The sequence below is a fragment of the Malania oleifera genome, chromosome 12 (genome assembly GCF_029873635.1).
Source record: "Malania oleifera isolate guangnan ecotype guangnan chromosome 12, ASM2987363v1, whole genome shotgun sequence".
In the NCBI taxonomy this organism is placed as follows: Eukaryota; Viridiplantae; Streptophyta; class Magnoliopsida; order Santalales; family Ximeniaceae; genus Malania; species Malania oleifera.
In genome coordinates this window covers 3,505,568-3,520,012 of record NC_080428.1, presented here as the reverse complement: position 1 = coordinate 3,520,012, position 14,445 = coordinate 3,505,568, and the positions used below count along the sequence as shown (strand labels likewise).

Here is a 14,445-nt window from a genome sequence, read left to right as displayed (position 1 = left end):
TTCATCCTCTTCATCATAAATATCTATGTCATCGAAGTCAGGCAATAACTCATTTTCCTCCTTCTCTATATCTTTCTTCAACATATACTCCCTAATCTCCTCACAAACATGAGCAAGGCACTCAAAGCATTCTTTTACATGTCGAAATCCTCCAACAATATGTTGTCTTGCTTGAAATATTCCTCCCTTTGTGACTTTGCCACGAAAATTGCAAGTCAAATTATTTCTATTTTTTCTAATCATCTAAATGTGCATACTTCCATGTAGGATCTTTCTTTGTAGAGCCAGAGTTTCCACTTATAGAATCCATTTAAGATTCAAGACTAGTTATCCTAAATGCAAAAGAAATGTACAATATATTTCAGAAAAATGTATAGTTTGTATAGTGTATTTCCAAACAAAACAACAGCTAAATTCAGTCAAAAATGTTATATATTAATTATAAACTTGCATTAAACTACATAATTAATTACATATTATATAATATTAACTTAATGGCTTAATGCAAGTTAATCTATAACTTGCCAAGAGCAGGGCAGCCTGCCAGCCACCAGCAGGCAGCAGCAGCAAAATACTGAGCCCTGAGGAACACAAAGAAGAAGAAGAAGAAGAAGAAGAAGAAGACGACTTACTAGTTTGAAGCAGCCTGACGACTCACAAAGACTGGCAATGATGACTAACTGGCTAGAAGCTTCTCGCTTGTTCGAAGGCTCTGGCGAAGGCTCTCACGTTGGCGCAAGGCTCGAAGAGGAAGGTTGTGCTGGTTTCAAGGCTCAAACCGCGAAGGCGAAGGGCTCTTGTGAAGGCTCTCTTGCTGGTGAAGGCTCAAAGACTTGAAAATGAAGGTGTTTCGTGCTGGTTCGAAGGCTTGAGGACAAAGGTCGTGTTGGTTCAAGGCTCAAATCTTGAAAATGAAGGGCTTTGGCGATGGCTCTCTTGCTGTCAAAGGCTCGAAGACTTTAAGACATGAAGAAGAAGCCTGGACCTCCTGGTTTAGTGCTGGTTTGAAGGCTTGAAGACAAAGCCTGGACCTGCTAGTTCGAGTCGAAGCCTCTGGCTAGGGCTAGTGCTGGTTCGAAAGCCCTGGCTATGGAGTCCAACCACAATTACTTTCTTAAAAGGTTAAAAAAACTGAAGTTAAAAGGTCAGATATCTTAAGGTGTGACTCACTGCGCCTGGAACCATAGTGCGCTTCACTGCACCTAGTTGCGCCTCTTGAAGGTCGCCTCACCTCAACCCTGATGTGGCGCCAGCCTCATTGCCCCATTGCGCCTCGTGCCTAGGCATGCTTTTTGACTACATGATTTCAAAAAGGGCAATCTAACATGCCACAAGCACGGTCTTAAATTTTTTTCCACAAAATTGTCAAAATTTACATTGGAATTTCCACTTTCCACCACATTCAAAATCGAAATGGCAGTAAATTTCCACACTAGAGAATTTCATTCAAAATTTCAAAAAATCATCCCAAAAAAATATATTAAAATCTCGAAATTTCAGCATAATTTGTAAAAATTTTAACTATAAAAAAATTTTCCTTGAGATTTGAAGTCCAAATTGAGATTTCTCTCTTGATTAATATTTTCTTCTTTTATTGAAACAAAAGATTATTACAATAATATGAATGGTAGCTTTCATAAGTTTGAAATGGCATGAAAAAGTAAACCTAGATAACTACAACATTTTGTTTGGCCATTTGTCTAAATTATTCCCATTTGTATGAAAAATAAAATTCAACTAATTCATGCATATCAATTATATTTTATCAATATGTTTAATATGATTATTATATTGCAGTTATTGCACCTTATACACCACATGTGTCATTGAAGTATTTAATTTAAATTATTTTAGTTCTAAATCAGGCATTATTATGTTTATTAACAAGTTCAAAAATTTAATAAAAGATTTTCATGCCTTTTTTTTTTGGGCAAAAGACACAAATCTCCCCTAAGGTTTGGCAAAAAAATACTAACCTCCCTTAAGGTTTCAAGAATTCTAGAAACCTCCCCTGAGGTTTGTTAAAAAGACACAAACCTCACCTTGTATTTTGAAAAAAGACAAGTCCCTGGAGGAAAGGTTTGTGTCCTCAGAAGAGATCTATGGCATTTTTAAAACTTCAAGGGAGGTTAATGGAATTTTTGAAGTCTCATAGGAGGTCCTTGTCTTTTTGTCAAATTTTTGGACAGATGAGTGTCCCTTGCCCTATTTTTTTTATAAGAATGAATTTATTAAGAAGAAGAAGAAGAAGAGGAACTAAAAGGAGAATAATAAAACCTCAAATGACACAAGAAAAAAATTAAAATAAAAACAGCAACACCAACCCATCATGTTGTAGATCAGAAATGAAACCTATTTGAAAACATCCAGCTGCAAAAGCCCACGAGGAGGCTAGATATTTTGTATCCCAAAGCATAATTGAAGGCATCCTCTTCTCATTAAAAATATGAGCATTCCTTTCCAACAGTATCTCCCAGAAAACTGCAAAAATTGGAACCTCGATAGCACCAAAGCACCCTTACCCTTCCAAGCCTGTAAAATTTATAGCCAACAAATCCTCCACCAACTCCGAACACACCCAATTCTCTTTAAATAAGCCAAAAATATTATTCCACACCACCAAGAAAAGGAGTAATGAAGGAATAGGTGAGAAGCAGATTCTGAATTCTGAAAACAAAGAGAACATACATCCAGAGAACTCTGCAGCATATTGTTAGTATTAACTCTATTAAGAAACACCAACTAAATAAAAGCCTTAATCTTAGAGGGGGCTTTAGCCTTCCAAATGGATCTATGAAGCAGGAGTAAAAGGTTATGTTTGGTCATATGCTCAAAGAAAGAATTACAAGAATAATCCCTAGAAGAATTAAGAATCCAAGAACTACAGTCTCCTTTCAAAAAGGAGCCTACCATCCAAAATATTAATGAGGCAAGCTCCAAAACCTCCCCATTGTTAAGAGCCCAACAAAGAAGAAATCCAATAGAAACCAGCCCCATAAGAAATAAAATATGAGGAAATAGATTCACTGTGCAAAGAAAACAATTTAAACAAACAGCGAAAAAAGATGAGGAAAGCGAAGAATCTCCACCCAAAAGTCTTCCCAAAAATGAACATGATACCCATTACCAGCAACAGAATTTGAATAAGGAATAAGAAGAGGATATGAATGAAATACCCTTCCAAGGACTTTCACAAGAACATCTCAACCCCAAATTAGCATCCCACCCATTATCTTGCAAACCAAATTTACTCCCACTAACTGTATGCCAAAAAGAAGATTCCTCTAAGGAAAATACCACAAGCATTTATCCATTAAAGCAAAGTTCTTAGACACCAACTTACCAAGACCCAAACCACCCTCCCTTTTAGACCTACAGACAACCTCCCCCATCATAACCAAAGAAAATCCTCTTACAATCTTTTCAACAACACTGGCCACCCTCACAGGAATTCTAAAGATGAGAACAAAAATAAAAAGAATGCTAGCAAGGCAAGTCTGAATAACTGTAATACGCCCACCTAAACAAAATAAAGCACCCATCCAACCAACCTCTTAGACACCTTCTCCACCACATGATAAACCCAATTGATCTAGGATTACCATCGAGAGGCACACCTAAATAAATCAGAGGCCAATTAAGAATACCACACCCAACCAAAGTTGACAATTCCAAAGATCTAGAGATGTCCAAATTAAAACAATCTAAACCACTCCCCCCAAATTATTTTTAAACCAGAAACCCTCTCAAATGATTGCAAAATAGTAAGCACATTTAAAAGAGATTCCCTATGAATTTCACAAAATAAAATAGTATCATTAGCATACTAAAGATGAGAAACCACAACCCCCTCATTTCCCACCCCAATCCCTTTCACGAAACCTCTTTCTACAGCTCTACAAACCAATCTATTCAGAACATCTAGCAAAGGAACAAATGTAAAAGGAGAAAGAGGGTGTCCTTGCCTAACCTCCATGGAAGCCCTGAACAAATATTTAGGCCATCCATTAATGATAATAGCAAAAGAAGCATTAGACAAACATATCCTCATCCAAGATCGCAGTCGTTGATAAACCTCTTTCTAAAAAGGATATTTTTAACAAAGTTCCAACTTACTCGATCCTAAGCCTTTTCAAAAAGTCAACCTTAAACACCGCCACATCATTTCTCCTTCTGTGAGCATCTTCAACCTCATTTGCTACTAAAATAGATTCTAAATATGCCTATTCCCCACAAAAGCACTTTAAGCCTCCGAAAGAGTATCACCTATTACAAAACTCAGCCCCCTTAGCTAAAACCTTAAAAATGATCCTACACACACTATTCGCTAAACTCATTGGCCTAAAATCTTCAATTTTAATAGACCTACTCTTCTTAGGCAACAAAGTGGGAAAAGTTGAGTAAATGCTTTTTACCAAAAATTCCATTAAAAAAGAATTCATTGAATATCTTATTAAATCCCCTCTAACAATATCCCAACCAATGTTTACTTGGAACGTGGAGTGTTTTGGTTCATGGAACGGGGATCATTGTATGGCACATGCTCTAAAATGTGGAACATTAAGTATATTGGTGAAAAATATATAATGGCACGCGTATATTTTCGGGAGAACATTGAAATGTTTCAAAATTTTGAAGATATTTTTTTTTATTAAATCATAAATAATGAATTAGGATGGAATCATAATGCGATAATTATCCATTTTAGCTAATTAAAAATATGTTACATGAAAAATATTGAATTAAAACTTAGGATCATTAGATTTAGAATTTTGGAATGAAAAAGTACCACCTCCTAAAATGTTTGTACCAATACGCGGTTTGCTAGGGTGTTAGTGTTTTCTAGAAACTATGATCCCAACAATCTTGAAAGAAAATCATAATAAACCCATCTGGACACCCTTATCCTCTCCATCTGACACAGCTGCCTTAACCTCACTTTCTTAAAAAGGCTGCTCCAAGTATCCAACCACCTCTTCTAGTCACTACAAATAGGGATTCAATCCAGCCCCACACACATAGGCCTACAAAGATCCTCCTCAATAAACAAATCAGCAAAAAAATATGCAATCTTCTTAGTAATCAAAGAAGAATCAGTAGTGACCTCTCCTTCCTTCAATTCCAATCCCTTAATCACATTTCTCTTCCTCCAACCAAAAGCCAAACTATGGAAAAATTTAGAATTAGTCCCCTTCCCTCACCCACTTCATTTTTTCCTCTTAACACCTAAATTCCCTAAAAATAACCTCCTCTAAACCATTAATTAGCTTTAGCCTCTTCATCTTATCACATTACAAAAGCTCCCCTCTTCTTTTCTCTGCAACAAATTAATCTCACCAAGAATATTGTATTTCTTCACCCTGAAGTCCCCAAAAACCTCAACATTCCAAATTTTCAACTCTTCTTTTAGGTGCTTCAATTTTTTCACAAACCTAAAACCTTCCCAACCCTTCTCAACATTCTCACTGAACTTTCCTAAGAAAAGATTTAAAGGACCTATTACCAAGCCACATTTTCAAACCTAAACCAAGTTGGTCCCCCCACTTGATCTTACTATACTCTAGTAGAATAGGGAAATGATCTGATCATCCAACATTGGCCTAGATAAACCCATCGAGAAAGATAGAAAACCTCAACATTCCAATAATAGAGGGCTTACTTTATGTTCATCCACCCCTGTTGGAAGGTTTATAGGGAGATTCAACTTTTGATGATGATGGGTTGGTGAATAAGTTTTGGTGTAGGGATAGAATTTTGCCCACACCAATGTAGGTAGATTTCCGAGGAGTTAGAAGCTCAAATTATTATGGGTAAAATGGATTTAAAGCTAAGTGATATTAGAGAAAATGAAGTGCATCTACATAGTGGCAAAAGTCGAAAGTGAAATTTTTTTTTTTTTTTTTTCTCTTTTTCTTTTTATATGGTAGACTTTCTGTCCCTGCACATTGTGCCTTCTTTTCTATCTATCTAATATAAATTCTTTTGTTATTCAGGGAAAAAAAATAAAAAACACACGAACACAAAAAAAAAAAAAACTAGCTAACCCTTTACCCCCCCCCCCAAAAAAAAAACCCGAAAAACAAATAAATAAATAAAAATTTAAATAAAAACTAACTAGGAAAATAAAGCACTACCCAAAGGAAAATCCCTTAACCCACAACATCTAATAAAACTATCAAAATTACTCATACTTGAGAAAAACCTCCCTCCCCCTCTCTCCCTAGGGAATCTCACAAATTAAAGTCTCCCCCTAAATTCCACCTAGGTTGGTGAAAACCATACACTGTATATGACTCATCTCAAAACAAAGACCTAACAAGTTTGGAAGGGCCATAGATTGATGAGAACCACCATTAACCTTACCATTCACATCCAATAAATTAGCCAAGGGGAAAAGCCCCACAAGACTATCTATTGTAACAGCAAAGTGAGTATCCCACCATATGAGAATTCCCCTAGCTGCCCCTTGGGAAGGAAGAACCTCCCAACCCACAATCCACCCTCTTAAATACTATGAATCACACCACCATCCACACTCTCAAGTTTTGTTTCTTGGATAAGAACAATATCAGGGAACTCATATTCAGAATTTCCTTAATAAGACACCTCTTTCTCACGCCTCATAAGCCCCTAACATTCCAGTTAATGACCTCCACCCCTATCTCTACCATACCCCCTCCATAATTCACGGAAGTAGCCAACTCGTACGATACTTTTTGTACCTTCTTTTTCTTTCTCTTATATATCTTAGGCGAAATTATCAGTTTCTTTTCTTTTCCTAAAGTGCTCACCATCTTAATACCTATGCCCTCAAGGAGTTTTTGAGGATCCTAGTTGTCTTTCTCATTCACTAATGAATTAATAGTCACAACCCCTACTGCATAAGATGCAACGTTTTGGAACAAAGAGTCAAGAGAAGAATTTGACGCAGAAGGAATGGGTAATATACCTACCCCTTTGGTTTTCCATGAAAAGGTCATTCTCAGCCTTAACATTCTCAACAACTGGAGCAAACTCATTAACAATTTGAACAGGAAGACAATCGCTCAAAGGAACAATAGGCCAAACCATCTCTTCAACTAAATTTTTTATTTGACTATCAAGTTTCTTCAAATGGTCAGCACTAACTAGAGCACCTTCAAAGATCCATTCATAAATTTGAGACCCCACCTCAAGTTGTCCATATAAAAAAAATATCCCTCAAATCCACTGTACTATCAGATGGTACCTCGCACTAAGACTTTTCAAGTGAATAACACACAAAAAAAAAAAAAAAGTCACCCTATCCCTTGTTCCGCCATCAATTGATTCAACAATAAACCTTTATCAGACTCACATAAGCTCTCCAAATCATCATTAGACTCATAAAAGCTTTCCTTTCCGACCTCATCCTCTTTCAAAGATAAAGCTCTACGCTACTCATCATTTTGTTTCTTAGAACCATCAAAGAAAATAAAAGAGAAGAAATAGATTTTTGCACAATCATCTGTGACTCATTAGATTGCACAAATTTTCCCCTAGAAATCCTTCAACACCCCTTTCATTAATGAACTTCAACAATCCCTTGTAATGCATCTTCAATTACAGCATTCACTTCTTTATCAAAGAACAGTTGATATGCTTCAGCAATAGAGTGGCTCTTGCCCGACCCAAACAATCTTTCTACATGATCTTCATTAATCCCGGTAACTACCTTAAGAATATTTCTTTTAAGCACAACCCAATCCTCCTTTCTTCATAGCTTGGCCCATTTTGATTAACCCAAGAGTGCCAGGACCTTTGCGGTGCAAATCAGAGGATGAACCCCCAGTTGTTTAAAAAAAAAAAAACAGCCCTATCAAGGAAATGCCTCCACTTCACCCAACAAACAAATGAAATCCCTTACCTGACGATAAACAGCATCCCAGATTATTCTCCAATTGGTGCCCTTTATTTTGAATGAAACTTTTGCTTGCCAACAAAGAGGATCTTAGATTATTCGCTAACAGTTATACTCAATTTTTTAACCAGAGCATTGCCTGTAATTGAAGAAGAACCCAGATTCTTTGCATTCTGATAACTGCAATTTCAAACAAGACCATCTCCTTTGGCTAGGGGCAGAATGAAGAACTTCAGCATAAGAGGTATTCAGCCTTCTCAGCGCCAAAACACTCCCATTTTCCACAATTTTTTGAAACCACAATCAGCACAACAGAAATCGATCCTACATCCTTTGAAATTATCTCTTCACGAGCCGAAAAAACCTTCAAAGCACAGAAGAGATTCCACCATCCATCTGCATCAGTACCCTTTGGAAAATGAAAAGAATTACCAGAACCTCCCCCTCTGTACCTTCCCTAACACGGGTAAAAGAAGGAAAAAGATTTAAAAAGGCCACAATGATTAAGAAAAAGATTAAGAATATCATGAATAATGGTCGAAGAGCTCATCAAATAACAATGGATGAGAAAAACGAGGATCAAAAAAATGATGAAAAAGATCAAAAATAAATAGAAGCATTGGAAGATGGCATGGATAAGACACCAAGGTGATGACAGAGTTTAGAATTCTTCACCAAAGAAGGCGATGGATAATCCTAGAAGATGAGAGAACCAAAAGCCATCCTCAACTGAGAGAGAGAGAGAGAGAGAGGATAATGACGGAGTTTAGGATTCTTCACCAAAGAAGGTGATGGATAATCCAAGAAAATGAGATAGAGTTTAAGTTCCGTATTTTGGTATACTTAAAATTTTAGTCAAAATCAAAATTTAAGATATTGCATGCAAAGGTCCAACTAAAAGACTCTAGCAAGGGTTAGATGTGTTACATCACTTAAAAGGTTCGAGGCCCCGTTGGGCTCTAAGATTGGGAAAAGCACATAGCTGCCATCCATTGTATTGTTCAATAATTTAATTAGAAGAATGAAGCCGCCATGACCAATCCTAGAGCTTTTGGTCAAAGAGGCTCTAACACCATATCGAAGCACCAACCACCCAAAAACTTTCAGCTATCAGGCTAACAAGCACCAACACCAACACGTGATACGAACATGAGACTATACTGATACAGCGATGCAACAATTTTCATAAAAAAGAAGGAAAAACAAGGATATGACACAATAGCAAATATCAATTAGTTAATTTTTAAAAAAAAAGCATATTTAAGCATATTTACTATTAGATTTTCCTTTTTAGATGTAAAATATTGAAGTTAAGTAACGGTACAAGAGTTATGGACATTATTAATGCATATTCTACAAATGAATTTCATTTACATTCATCGCCTGCATTCATATTTCATAGTTTGATGATACCACAAAAGTACCATCAAAGTTAATCATAAAAGTATCATCAACAATAAATATCCAACAAGAAGAAAGTTCCAGACACCTAGCAATGAGAAGCATGAAAAGCATAGCCAAGAAAAAGCAGTAATCTAGCAACACTGGAAGCAACAGGGAAACAGTCCCCTTCTACCAGCTCTGGAGTGGCTACCCAATTTTTGGGGGGTCAATGGTTGCACCCACAATCTTCCATTCTTCAATAAAGACATGCTAATCCTGTCAATAACTTTCACAATCACTTTTTTGAGTCTCAAAGAGAGCACCTTGAATTAAAGTTCATAAACACTTCCCACTAAGCGATAGGACATAAATCTTCGATGTTAATGCCACCTGCCTACTAAGGGATTAAGACAACAAAAGTAAAGTTAATGTTACCACAATGCTGCCCAAAATGTGAAAAATTTTAAAAACATTGAGAATGTCAAATTTGAGAGGGAATTGAATTGCTTAAATCCTTGGGGCTTGGAACATCATTACTATTACAGTTCTTAAGGGCGTGAAAAATTTCTTCCTCGCTGAAGAGATTCTCAAGCCACAAGTCAATTTACCAATCATGCTGAAAGAGTTGCCCACAACTTTCTTTCTCCAAATAGAAGATTTGGAGTAGAGAGTCTATAAAAAATTGCAGATGCCCTCTTCATGCCCCCATCCTTTTCTATGATCTCTCCATCAATTTCTACTATATTCAAGACGTTAAATCTCTATGAGCATTTCATTATCCCCCTTTCGATTCACATAAGGCCCTATATTTTTGCCTCCAAGCAGCTTCTTCCATATTAATAACCACGGACAGCTCTTTTTAACAAGCAGCCTTCTTGCTTTGTGTTTGGTAGTGAAGCCTTGAGTTACCTATTTTCCATTCAGCGCCCTGAGGATCCTTGGAATAGAATCCTTGTTTCAGAAATATATCCAAAGGTAGTTGCTCCACTGTTTCAGTTCTTCATTTCAGCTTAAAAGCAATCACAAAACTTGCAAAGCCTTCAAAGTCAAGAGTGGACCACCACATCTTAACTTCATCCCCAAAGGCTTCATGCTCCAGCCACATATTTTCAAAGCAGAAGGGAGTTAGGCCCCATGCTTAAAGCCCCTCTCCCCCCAACCCATGTTTCCAGCAAGATAGAGAAATGATCAGAGATAGGAGTTGAGAGAAGTTTTGGGAGACTTTGGGAAAGTGTTCTTCCACCCTGTCAAGATTAGGAATTTTGTGATGCACAAGAACAACATGCATCACTTGAGCTAGACAAAGTCCAGGAACCACAGACAAGGAGGAGGCCAATGAGGACATTCACATTTATGAATTCCAAGAGTGAGTTCATGCTAGCATTCTCCATACTTCCACCATTTCTTTCATGAGGAAACAGCACCATGTTGTAATCACCTCCAATATACCAAGATGCATCCCACTTAGCCATGGCCTCAAAAAGTTTCATTGCACAGAAATTGTTAAGAAGGTTCTTCACTGGGGCCATATGCTAGTAAAAAACTAGATAAAGTTGTCATCCACCTTCATTAATAAACAGGACATAGTAGATGACGCACCCATCTCCCAAATGGAGTGTGGCCAGATGTGCAGTGTGCCAGACTGCGGGGTTTGGCAAACAACTTGTTGCCCCAAGTTGATTTCCTATGAAGATATTAACATTAAACTACAGTAAAGTTTGCAAACACGAGTATTGCCACAGTGAACAACTCGTCCTGAACTGCCACTTCTTCCAAGACCTCCTTCTAAACCTCAGCCACTCCCCCAAAACTATTAGATGCACCCACAACCGTAGAAGAACTCTCTTTGGAAGAAGCTTGAGAAAGGAGGTTAGACCCAACTTGAATGATCTATTGGGCTTTAGAATACATTTCATTAATATACAGTATGGTTATCCAGCATGAATCTGATCATGGGTCCAAAACCCAGGACTCAACTAGATAAAAAATTGGTAACCAATAATTTTACTCGTTGCCTCTAATTCATCTTAACTTGATTACTGATTTGTTGGAAGAGATTTAATTCTTCCCACATACCATTAAGAGCAATACAATACCCACTAATAGAATTATTCTCTTTATCAAAATTGAAAATTTTCTCACGCGAGTCAAAAATCCAGCTTTGATTGTTCTCTTTGAGAAACTCATGAAGATCATCCTAAACAGCCTTGAAACATCACATTGGCAGCACATTGTTCTCCTTCATCTACTCATAATCTTTGAAGTCTAGAGATGGAGGAGAATGAAGAAAATACTTAGACTTGCCTTTTGTCTTGATGCACACTCTCAGTGTTTGAGCCACAACAAATAATTGGAAGTCATCCAACTCAAGGGCCGTGATCCGCACATTGACATTATCAGCAAATATTTCTCTATAGATGCCATCCCCCGAAAATACACAAGTCAGACCAGAGAAAAAAAAAAATGACCATTTAGACAAGGTCAGGTATAGGAAAGCCCAATCCAGCAGCCACAGGACAGAATGGGACAACAGAAGACAGCACAAACCAGTGGCTACAGAAACTGGAAAGAAACATACAGAGGTGGATTACAACAGCTAGCAGGAACCAACAGCAACCATTACAGATCCACAATGAAACAGCTTAAGAAGACTTGAAAGCATGGAGCAGAAAAGCAGTACTTGCAAGGAGACAAAAGCAACACACACCCCCCCCCCCCCCCCTTCTCACTCAAAAAAAAAAAAAAGGCTTCAAAAAGTGGTCATAACCACAGAAGCAGCAGCCATCACAACCCAGCAGCTACAGCAGCCTGGCAGAAACCACAGGCTCGAATACAGCATGCTAGCCATCTAAAGAAAACAGAGGCACATCACCAGCAGCAATCACAATGCATGCAACTGGACAGCAGCATAGAAACAGCCACATGATTAAAGAAAAAAAGAGCAGGCAAACAAAATAGAGACAGACTTCATAGAGACAAGACTTCAGATCTAAGAAACATTATTGCCCTAATACCATGATGCAAACATGAAGATGTAATTATGTAAATGGACTAATGAAAGAATAATTAGTTTAGGATAAGAGAAAGAAGGGCAAAGAGAACTGAGGGCCAGAAGAAGAAGTAAATTAAAGCTCGCTGACTCTCCTAACTGACCTATTTAAATATAACAATTCCTCATGGCAAAAAGTACCGCTCTCACACAACAAATATTAAACACACTAAATAGTATGCCAACTCTTTTAACAGAATCTATATGACGATATTTTCTAGATAACAAAAGAAATATATTAAGAATGAGGAAAATGAAACCACAAGCTAAAGGACGACAAGCAATCCTCAAAAGAAGGAGAAAGAAAAAAAAAAAAGCAAGAAACAAAAATTGAAAACAAAAAAAAAAAGTAAAAAAAACCTAAGTCAATCTAATTAAGAAACCAATATAATTAACTTATCATGTAATTGAACATTATTGACATATATCTAAGTCCCCAATGGTTGCCTTTTGCACATAATTTTCCACTTCTTTGTCTCACTCTATTATTTAGGATCAGGATTGGGGTATCATAATAAATGTATCTTAAAATTCACAATAGTACACATAAATGCGGAAACCAATACACACTACAGAATTTGACAACTACAATCACACATAATTTAAGGAATTACTGAACTATCAAAAACAACAAAAACAATATGAAATCAACAAAACAGAACATACAACATATGCACAGTAACCAATTCACTTTCTTGAAACATGAAGTTCATTTATTGAAGACTGACAATATGGGCAACCACAGCATAATGACTCATCAAAATAACAGCCACGGCATCAGTATCAAGGAAGAATAACGTGTAAACTACAGATAACAAGAACTCATACGGATGTGATGTCCACCTGGATATGGCTGAAGTATTGTTTCCTCTTTATTGGCGCATATAGGGTGCATATAGGAGGTTAAAGTCCATTATAAGATAGAGGTGTTTGTTTGACTGATGACCCTTAATAGAGTTAACACCAACAATGTGCCGCAGACTAGGATGCCTTTTAAGATTTTCTATCCAAATGTGTGCTTTTTGTGCAGGAGTAGCTCTAAGGATGTTCCCCATTTGTCTACACTGTTCATTAGCTTGGGGTTTGTCATTTGGATTACTTGGAGTTCTCGGTGAAGTCTGTTTGTGTATATAATTATACACGGAATATATGATTTTTAATTGAATTAGATGTTTTCTTACTATCTGTGAATATTTAATAAAATTAAATAATATGTTTTTAAAACATTTTAATAACAACAAAAAAAAAAAGTCGTACAAAATTTGTATTGGTTTTATTGTTGATTTTTTTACTAGCATAATTTATAAAAAGCCTATGTATATATTGACATACACACTGTTTGCTGGCACACAGTGCCTATGTTCTTAACACCCTCTCTTTTGAAAAGAGTTATAGTGGCCCCGTTCCAAATTTATTAATAAACCCTCACTTGTGGCGGAGGAAAACCGTGGTTACATTAGATATTGTAGGTGTTAATTGAGATAATGGGAGAGTTAAAAAATATTTTAAAATTTTAAAATTAAACTTATTTTATTAAGTTTCTTTTGTATACACGTTTGTGAATAAATAACTTATAAGGTTGCGGACATTTTAGAAACAATCAGGAGATAAAATGTTGACTACAAATGGCCTAAATTTCCCTTAATTAATAGTTAATGTGTGTATCTCTCTCTCTCTCTCTCTCTCTCTCTATATATATATATATATATACTTATATATATATATTACTGGTTCAACAACCGGTTTGACCCACCAGTCTGACCGACCCAGTAACTTTACAAAGTTGGTCACCGCTCCGGGTTTTAAAACCATGAGAAAAACAAATGCACTCTTACTAATCTCATCCTCACAATTACATATTCTTAGCAAAATACTGTATATCAAGTCCCATACAGATTGATATTTTCCGCTAAAACCATTGCCATGATCAGTCAACTGATTATTCATATGCCAGTAAATACTAAATTACTTGGATAATTTGCTCAAAAGCCCACACCTTTTCCAGAGCATTTCAAAGCAAGTTCCTTCAAAATATACATTATTCCAGCTCCCAATAACTATATAAATCAGTAGTTCCTACATTTCTAAAAGATAACATCAAAAAGTGAAAAGGCTCATTATGATAATTAAAATC

The 14,445-nt window shown here is 36.6% G+C and overlaps 1 protein-coding gene across 1 annotated transcript in view; it reads right to left on the bottom strand.

Moving 5' to 3' along the window:
* The window catches only part of LOC131144568 (uncharacterized), a 102,705-nt gene that overhangs the window by 50,625 nt on the left and 37,635 nt on the right, over positions 1-14,445 (bottom strand). The window lies entirely within an intron of this gene.